Source organism: Balaenoptera musculus, chromosome 2 (genome assembly GCF_009873245.2).
Source record: "Balaenoptera musculus isolate JJ_BM4_2016_0621 chromosome 2, mBalMus1.pri.v3, whole genome shotgun sequence".
In the NCBI taxonomy this organism is placed as follows: domain Eukaryota; kingdom Metazoa; phylum Chordata; class Mammalia; order Artiodactyla; family Balaenopteridae; genus Balaenoptera; species Balaenoptera musculus.
The window spans coordinates 8,793,597-8,803,272 of NC_045786.1; the positions used below are offsets into that span (position 1 = coordinate 8,793,597).

Sequence of the window (9,676 nt, forward strand, 5' to 3'; positions counted from 1 at the left end):
CCTAGCTCTTCTCTCCTTCCAGCAAAGAGCAAGGGTGAGGGGCTCTTCTGTTAATAGTGCGTTTGCTTAACCAGATCCCAGGCTTTTGATGTTTTAAGTTTCGGTTTTCCGTTTCATCCTTAAGCAGTGCTGTGGCATATAATTTCCATGCAGCAGTCTTCCTGGTGGAGGAAGGAGGCTAGACGGAACCTGGGTTACATTTTCTCTTAGCGATGTGCACTGCTTGCAGCTTACACGATAGAAACAATCCCTTTGGGGTTCTCGGCCTCATCACGTATTCATATTCTCTATGTGTTTATTATCTATAAACACACACAAACACATACATACACACATGCCCTCCCAGACACAACGGTTTATGAAGATTCCTTTCAGCTGTTCAGTAATCCTGCCACCTTAGAGAGCGATCACCGGTTCTTTAGTGTCCTGGGCCATCTCGTAAAGCTAGAGTAGTTTGTACGTCTTCCAAAGGTGTGTCCTTAACCCCTTCCCTTATAATGAGGAACTGGCTGTACAATCATTCCCAACCTGCGGAAGGATGTCACCCTCAGACCACCTTCATGACCTACAGAGGAAGGCACCTGCGGCCAGCCTGGAGGGTAAAAAAGGGGGAAGGGGCGCTTGGGGCTGGACGCCCCCGCTGCCCTTCCGCACCAGGTCAGGATCGCCAGGGCCCGGAAACCCTCCCAGCGAGCGCAGCCGTCCCACCCGAGGGGACACCCCACCCTCGCCACCCACGTCCCTACTGGCTCCGGGTCGCAGGGAAGGCGGCTACGGGAACCGCTTCCAGGGCGGAGAGGGAGCCCCTGCCCGCCCCCTGCCCCAGCTCACCCGGCGCCCGGGCTCCGGCCTCCGGCCTCCCTCGGGGTCACTGCCTCCTCGGCATCGTTGCCGCTGGGAGAGGGCTCTGGACCCGGATGCAGACGCCGACCAGGGGACCGGCCGGGGGCGGGGGCGGCGGGGGCTGGGGAGCCTCTGGCGGACGCGCGGCCTCGCGACCCCACCCAGCGCTGCTCAGCTGACAGTCGCGCCAGCCTCCTCACCTCCGCCCGGGAATTTCCCGGGCCCCGCCCGCCGCAGGCCCCGCCCCAGCGCCCCGCCCCTCGGCCGGCTGCTCCCCCGCAGGCCCCGCCCCCACACTCCGTCCTGCCTGTCTCGTGGGCCAGCCCACAGCCTCCCAGCGAGCCCCGCAGCGCTCCCAGGGTCCAGGCCCGGACGCGGGTTAATGCGGGTTGCGCCAAGGTGCCAGTGTGACTGCCCTGACGGACGGCGTTAATTAAAACACACTGTTAATTAAATGGAGTGTGAGGTGTCGGTCTTAGCCGTAGGGGGTGCCTGTAGAAGTCCAGAGCCACGGGGGCCGCTGCGCCCCACCGAAAGAGGGCGACGGTCCCAGGCATCCTTGGGACGAGACCTCAATCTCTGTTAAAGGCCTTACATTTAGATAGAGTTAATTGAGCACGCACGGCTTTCCACCCGATTTTGCCCTTGAAATAGACCTTTAATTAAAAACACAAAGCCTGCCGGATGCTTCTGGGGCTCTTGTTCCCGGGGAACAGGCCAGCCGTTGACACTCGTAGGTTTCAGGTGCTCCAGGCAGGTGGGATTACTAGATGGATCTGGACTGTACCTGGAAGGCAGAAGTATTGATCTACTGGACCGGAGGAGGGTGGTTGCCTCCAAACTAGACAGCGTGAAAAGTGAGGAAACAAGACGAGGAAGGAGGGAGAGCCGCCCTAGTTTGCATCCTAAGCACCGCGAAGAGGGATAAGCAAGGACGCAGACACAAGACACACGAGGCGTCTGATCGCGAGGTCAAGGTCTCAGCGAAGCCGGTGCGGCCGGTTCTCCGGGTAACAGGCCCCTCGTGTAAGATAAAACAAATTAGGGCGGGGTCCCAGGAGGTGAGGGAGAGAGGGCCTGGGGGCAGGTTTGTGCTGAAGACTAAGAAGGACGCGTCGCAAGTGGGAAGAAACTTGATTTACGAATGGAGGCTGACGCTGCTCAAATCAGCGGGATACCAAGCACGTTGTTGCTCACCCAAACGGCTCGCTGGTTAGACGAAAACGAAAAAAAAAAAAACCTAATCGACATAGGAAAAGGGGGACGCGCCCTCTCCTGGTATCCTGAAGGATTCAACTCCTCTATTTAGACCGCCTGCTCCAGGCCAGCTCTTCCTGCCCGACTCTTAACACCACCCAGAGATTAACCCCCTGCTCAAGGCAAAGAGGGCTAGCAAGTCAGTACCTGCCCCAGACCCAGTTCTGGAGGGTCCCTCCTGGGCTTGTTAGGGGTGCCTGGGGCGAGTCAACTCTACGGGCTCACTTCCGGTATTTTAAACCATGTTAAAGGAGAGAGTAAATGAGTATTAGAGAAGCTCGGAGCAGGGAGGGGATGGGATGGGGTGGGATAGTTACGGGTGGGGGGAGGCGTCATACACAAGGCTGCCAGCAGCTGTGGAGTGAGAAGGTTGAGGGTGGGTGAGTTTCTAGTAGAGAAAGTGGTCAAGGTCGTTTTCTCCAGACCCACTTGCTCCTGAAACATTGAGCACTCCCACCACTTCTTAGCTGTGTGACCTTGGACAAGTTACCTAATCTTGATGTGCCTCATTCTCTTTATCTGTAAAATGGGGACTCTAATACAGGTCCAAAATTCCAAAGGTCTGAGAATCCAAAGCCTTTCTCAGTTCATTTGATGGCAGAACCAGACCCAAACTGATGCAAAGTTATTTACATTATTTATTTACATCACTTAATATGATTATTTGTTTCACTGAAGCCACCTTAATTAGATTGTATGAGATCTGTTTCAGACCCTCTTGGGGAGTTATATTATGTAAATTACATGCACCTTATTACCCTCCTGAAATCCAAAAATTCTGAGTTCTGAAATAGAGCTCACACCAAAGGCTTTAAGTAAAGGATTTGGATATACAGAGCTTACTGCCTAAGGTCACTGTGATGATTAAGGGATAATACATGTAAAACACTCAGAACAATGCCTGATGCACAATGTTAGTTGCTATTCTTACTGCTAGTGTTAGAACCAACTCTGAGGACTTCCCTGGTGGCACAGTGGTTAAGAGTCCGCCTGCCAATTCAGGGGACACAGGTTCAAGCCCTGGTCCAGGAAGATCCCATAAGCCAGTGCGCCACGACTACCGAGCCCGTGCTCTAGAGCCCGCGAGCCACAACTACTGAAGCCCGCAGGCCAGCCTGTGCTCCGCAACAAGAGAAGCCACCACGAGGAGAAGCCTGCGCACTGCAACGAAGACCCAACGCAGCCCAAAATAAATAAATTTTAAAAATAAAATAAAACAAAAGAACCAACTCTGTTTCTTAGCCTGAATAGTCCAGCGGGGTGCCTCCTTCCTCTCTCACACTTCCATGAGTAGATAGAGTCTAAGTGCAGCTAAGAAAACTGAAATTATGACATGCTTTCCGCTGTTCACTGATGTGGTTTTGCGGTAGGTGAATGCAAAGCAGTGTGGTAGGCTATTTAGTGAGATACTCATTTGTTTCATGCTTTCTGTGCCCCTCCCTACCCACCCCCTTTGTTTGGAGAATACAGCTAATCCCTTTGTGTTTCCTATCACAAGGGTATTTGCAAGATTCTTGGAAGACCAACCTTTCTTCTTGTCTCTTGAGAAAGCCCAATCATCATCTACCCCAGGTGTCCTGGAGAGAGAGAGCAGAGAACCCAGGTGGGGTGGGGGGCTTTCACAGCATTTGGGGGAGTGGGAGGGGGGTGGAGGTTGGTGGTCTCCTGAGCATCAAGGACTCAAGCCTCAGCCCCTGCAGCACCAGGACACATGGCCAGCCCTTGGAGTGACACAGCTATATGAGACGTCTATTGGACCTTGGGGACTTGGCCTCACAGCTTCTGCAGATTCTGGAATGCTGGCTTGTCATTGGAAATAACAGAGCAACCTGCCCTCTCCTTAGAAGAAGCTTTGTGGTAGATGGTGAGGATACCAGCATCAGTGGGCTGATCAACTTAACCGGCCGAAGAATAAATGGCCCGAACTCCAGTGGATGCCAAAAGCCCTCCTGGATCTTTCCATGACCCCAGGGAAGGAGAGCCTCCACTCAAGGCCTCAGTGATGCTCAAGAGTGGATTTCCCTACACTCCTACAGGGCAAGGGCTGGGTAGGCAGAAAGTAAAGATATGTAACATATTTATGCATATCTGAGCTACTGGTAGAAAAATATACACACTTGGGACACCAGATCCAAAGACTACCTAAACTATGATCTACCTATACTATGACTCCGTATATATGAAATGCCTAGAAAAGGAAAGCATAGACGGAAAGCAGACTTGTGGTTGCCTGGGGCTGGGAGTGGCTTGGACTGCTAATGAGCTCGCGGGAATTTTGGGGGATTGAGGAAAATATTCTAAAACTGGTTGGTAATGAGGACTGCACAACTCTATCAGCATAAAGATTATTGAATTGTACACTTACAATGGGTGAGTTTTAAGGTATGTAAATCATATCTCAGTACAGCTGCAAAAACAACACCGAGGGAATTCCCTGGCGGTCCAGTGATTAGGACTCCACGCTTTCACTGCTGAGGGCATGGGTTCGATCCCTGGTCAGGGAACTAAGATCCCACAGGCTGCGTGGCGCGGCCTGCCCACCCCCCCAAAAAAACAAAAGAACAACAACAACAACACAAAAAACCACCAAAAATAATACCAGAAGTAAATCGTCATGCTATCCGGTAAAGGGTATGCCCCTTCTTCTGTTGGGCCAGCAGTGAAGTGGCTGTGTCGGTCATCTGCTCTGTAGCTGAGCTGGGTCTGGGCTTCGTTTGAGCTTTAGTTAGATTCAGTTCACAATTGGCTCCAAATATTCTGAGGATGGCTTCCTCAAAAAGAGTTCAACAGAATTACCATATAACCCAGCAATTCTACTCCTAGGTGTACACCCCGAAGAACTGGAAACAGGGACTCAGGCAAGTGCATGTAAATGCCTCTAATAGGTCGCTTCCCTCTTACTGATACCTGGCATTGCAGCGACTCCCTGGATGAGGAGTAAGGCTTCCATCAGAGCCAGGCTCTGGGATTAGGGGCTAATCTGTTGCCAATTTAGCAGCAGCCTCAGACAAGTATCTGGAGTCCCAGGAACAATGCCTCCACTTTGAGAAAAGCCGGAGCAAGTGTGTGTGTGTTTGTGTGTGCGTGTGTATGTGGTCTCTACTTCCTTCCTCTCCTTTGCCCCCCAGCTCTAGACCTTGGAACAGTAAACTCATTGGGAAGAAGCTGGTTGTTTATCTTTTAGGTGATCTTCAGTCCTCTGTGAACATTGAATAAGAAGACCACAATAATACTACTACTTCCTACTTCTTCCCATTGTGTAAACACAGAAGCTGTCATACTCCCTGCTACCTTTTCCATCAAGTCAAAGTAGAGCATGGAGGAACATTAAATTCTTGTTTCTTGATGTGGCACGTATATACAATGGAATATTACTCAGCCATAAAAAGAAATGAAATTGAGTTATTTGTAGTGAGGTGGATGGACCTAGAGTCTATCATACAAAGTGAAGTAAGTCAGAAAGAGAAAAACAAATACCATATGCTAACACATATATATGGAATCTAAAAAAAAAAAAAGTGGTTATGGAGAACCTAAGGGCAGGACAGGAATAAAGACGCAGACATAGAGAATGGACTTGAGGACACGGGGAGGGGGAAGGGTAAGCTGGGACAAAGTGAGAGAGTGACATGGACTTATATATACTAGCAAATGTAAAATACATAGCTAGTGGGAAGCAGCCGCATAGCACAGGGAGATCAGCTCGGTGCTTCGTGATCACCTAGAGGGGTGGGACAGGGAGGGTGGGAGGGAGGGAGACGCAAGAGGGAGGAGATACGGGGATATATGTATATTTATAGCTGACTCACTTTGTTATACAGCAGAAACTAACACAACATTGTAAAGCAATTATACTCCAATAAAGATGTTTTAAAAAAAAATCTTGTTTCTTTGTTTTACTTTAAAAGTGTTAAGAGTTCCTGGAGCAAAATTTTCTGTTGAAGTATTAATTAGCCAGCGCCCGTTGATTTGGGAAAATAATCACAGTGAGGCACCACAATTCTTCGTCATGGTCTGAAAAGCATTGCCATTCTCTTCTTTGTGTGCCTGAGGAGTGAGAAATGGCCTTGGTGTCTCACTTTCTACACAGTTTCTTGCTTCTGATTAAATAATTCATCTGTCAGTGTTGAAGGACATGATTTCTCCTTTTCTCATCTCCCTTATTCTTCCAAAATGAGATGTCTCACTTCTCAGAAGTGCATGGGGGAATGGGGGGACACAGGCCTGGGTGTCAGACTATATATTTTATATATCTTGTATATTTATGTATATTATTATATATGTTATATATCATATTATATTTATATTATATAATTATACTTTATATATCAATTTATATATTATGCTCTATTAATATATAATTATATTATATGTTATATATTGTATAATATATTTATATTATATATTATATTTATATGATATAATTATGTATTATATATAATTTTATTTTGATTTTACAGTTTGAAATACATATATATATATCGAGAGAGAGAGAGAGAGAGAGAGGAAGAGAGAGAAAGATTGATTTATTATGAAAAATTGGCTCATATGATCATGGAGGCTGCCATTGGCCAGCTTGAGAGGCAGGATTGGGTGTGATGGAGAGCTGAAGCTGTGGTCCCAGGCCAAAAGCTGGCAGGCTTGAGACCCATGAAGTCGATGTTTCAGTTTGAACCTGAAGGCAGGAAATATCTGATGTCCCAGCTCAAGGCAGCCAAACAGGAAGAATTTCCTCTTATTTGGGGGAGAGTCAGCCTCCAGTTCTATTCAGGCCTTCAACTGATTGGATGAGGCCCACCCACATTAGGGAGAACAATCTGCTCTATTCAGCCTTATCAATTTAAATTTTAAAGCCTTATCAATTTAAATTTTGGATCACCTGATCCAAAAACTCCTTTATGGAAATACCCAAAATAATGTTTTTCCAAATGTCTGGGTCCCCCATGGCCCATTCAAGTTGACACATAAAATTAACCATTGTACTTCTATAGACCCTGACTTAAGGCATGGCTAGTTAAATTATCAGAAGTGATTTTGCAATTTGAAAAGTTACAAGTCCCCTGTTTTCATGAGAAAATGTATTCATATATGGCTTTCAAATAGACTATTGTAAACCTGGATACAAAACCTTAGCTGGATTGCCCATGACCTTTTGTCCCACAAAACCTCCGGGTTCCCGTCACCAGACTACGTTACCCCTTTTCTGATTTTGTGGACAGAATTCCCATTTCCCTTGTCACAGACCAATAGACAGTTATTAGATTTATAGACATAATGCCCTGATGAGCAGTAATACAGCTTTCTCTGGGACTGGTCCCTTCCGATCTTCACAACTGGATGCCAGGAGCATACCTCTTTCTTTCCCAAGGTCCATGGTTCAATTCTCCGGCTGATATAGCTTTAAATTTTGCAACTGGTGCAGACGCAGTTGCGTGAGGGGTTTTTTGCTTTTCGCCGTGTGTGGAGCAGAGCTTGTTCCTCTCCCGCTCAGCCATGCAGGTTGAATTGACCAAAGCTATCGTTATGGAGAAGCCTAGTTCCCTGCTGGTCAGGTGGGAATTTGTGAGACAGTATTACACACTGCTGAACCAGGCCGCAGACATGCTACACAGACTTTATGGAAAGAACTCTTCTTATGTCCATGGGGGATTGGATTCAAATGGAAAGCCAGCAGATGCGGTCTATGGACAGAAAGAAATCCATAGGAACGTGATGTCACAAAACTTCACGAATTGCCACACTAAGATCGTCATGTCGATACTCAAGCCACTCTGAATGACGGTGTGGTGGTCCAGGTGATGGGCTTGCTCTCTAATAACAACCAGGCTTTGAGGACATTCATGAGACCTTTGTCCTTGCTCCTGAGGGCTCTGCTGCAAATAAGTTTTATGTTCACAATGATATCTTCAGATACCAAGATGAGGTCTTTGGTGGCTTTGTCACTGAGCCTCAGGAAGAATCTGAAGAAGAAGCAGAGGAACCTGAAGAAAGACAGCAGACACCTGAGGTGGTACCTGATGATTCTGGAACTTTCTATGATCAAACTGTCAGCAATGACTTAGAAGAACATTTAGAAGAACCTGTTGCTGAACCAGAGCCTGATCCTGAACCAGAACCGGAGCAAGAACCTGCGTCTGTAGTCCAAGAGGAAATGTCTGAGCGTATTGGAAGAAACTGTTCCTGAGGATGTTCAGAAGAGTTTCTCTCCAGCGCCTGCAGACATAGCCCAGGCAGTGCAAGAGGACTTGAGAGCCTTTTCTTGGGCCACTGTGACCAGTAAGAAGAACCTTCCTCCCAGTGGAGCTGTTCCAGTTACTGGGATACCACCTCATGTTGTTAAACTACCAGCTTCACAGCCTCGTCCGGAGTCTAAGCCTGAATCTCAGATTCCACCGCAGAGGCCTCAGAGGGATCAAAGGGTGCGAGAACAGCGAATAAATGCTCCTGCCCAGAGGGGACCTGGAGCAGTCCGTGAGGCTGGTGAGCAAGGTGATGCTGAACCCCGAAGAATCGGGAGACACCCTGACAGTCACCAGCTCTTTATTGGCAACCTGCCTCATGAGGTGGAAAAATTAGAGCTTAAAGATGTTTTTCAAAGTTATGGGAATGTGGTGGAGCTGCGTATTAACCGCGGTGGGAAATTACCCAGTTTTGAGTTCTTTGTGTTTGATGATTCTGAGCCCATTCAGAAGGTGCTTCGCAACAGGCCCATTATGTTCAGAGGTGAGGTCCGCCTGAATGTGGAAGAAAAGAAGACTCGAGCCGCCGGGGAAGGGGACCGCCGAGATAACCGCCTGCGGGGACCTGGAGGCCCTCAAGGCGGGCTGGGTGGTGGGATGAGAGGGCCCCCCGTGGAGGCATGGTGCAGAAACCAGGATGTGGAGTGGGAAGGGGCAGTGCTCCAAGGCAGTGATTGCTCTTCACCGATCTTCAGGCAGCAGTACAAACCCTAGCTCCCACAGAAGGGTGAATTTCTTCAGCCAACTTTTGGTATCTTGGAATCTGATCCTAGTGTATCATAAACTGCTTAAGTTTGTACAATTTTACTTTTTGTGTTAATGGTGTGTGCTCCTTCCTCCCCCTCCCCCCCGCACCTTTTAGTCCTTCACTTCCAGTTTTGTGGAATATTTTAGGAAAAATGGATTTTTAAAGAAGAAGAAAAAAAAAAGACTGCATTTCATTGCTTTATTTGCATATACAGACTGGATTTTATTTTTAACAGTTTCCCCAAAGGAATGTGTCTTGCTTATTACTGACATTTGGTATGTTTCATTCATTGGAATATTTCTTTTTTTTAAAATTTTATTTATTTTACTTATTTATTTTTGGCTGCGTTGGGTCTTCGTTGCTGTGTGCGGGCTTTCTCTAGTTGTGTCGACGGGCTTCTCATTGCGGTGGCTTCTCTTGTTGTGGAGCACGGGCTCTAGGCATGCAGGCTTCAGTAGTTGTGGTGCATGGGCTCAGTAGCTGTGGCTTGCGGGCCCTAGAGAGCAGGCTCAGTAGTTGTAGCGCCCGGGCCTAGCTGCTCTGCAGCATGTGGGATCTTCCCGGACCAGGGCTTGAACCCGTGTCCCCT

The 9,676-nt window shown here is 48.0% G+C and overlaps 1 protein-coding gene and 1 pseudogene across 2 annotated transcripts in view; one reads left to right on the top strand and one right to left on the bottom strand.

The window, feature by feature from the left end:
* Positions 1-1,023, bottom strand: part of OPTN (optineurin) — a 41,578-nt gene extending 40,555 nt beyond the window's left edge. The window contains exon 1 of one of the 2 annotated variants that reach the window (XM_036843314.1): positions 832-1,023. The gene's annotated coding sequence lies outside the window, so the exon portion shown is untranslated. The remainder of the gene's footprint in view (positions 1-831) is intronic. The other variant, XM_036843313.1, reaches the window with a different exon arrangement.
* Positions 1,024-7,593: 6,570 nt separating this feature from the next.
* LOC118891333 lies at positions 7,594-9,013 on the top strand (annotated as a pseudogene).
* The last annotated feature ends 663 nt before the right edge of the window (positions 9,014-9,676 follow it).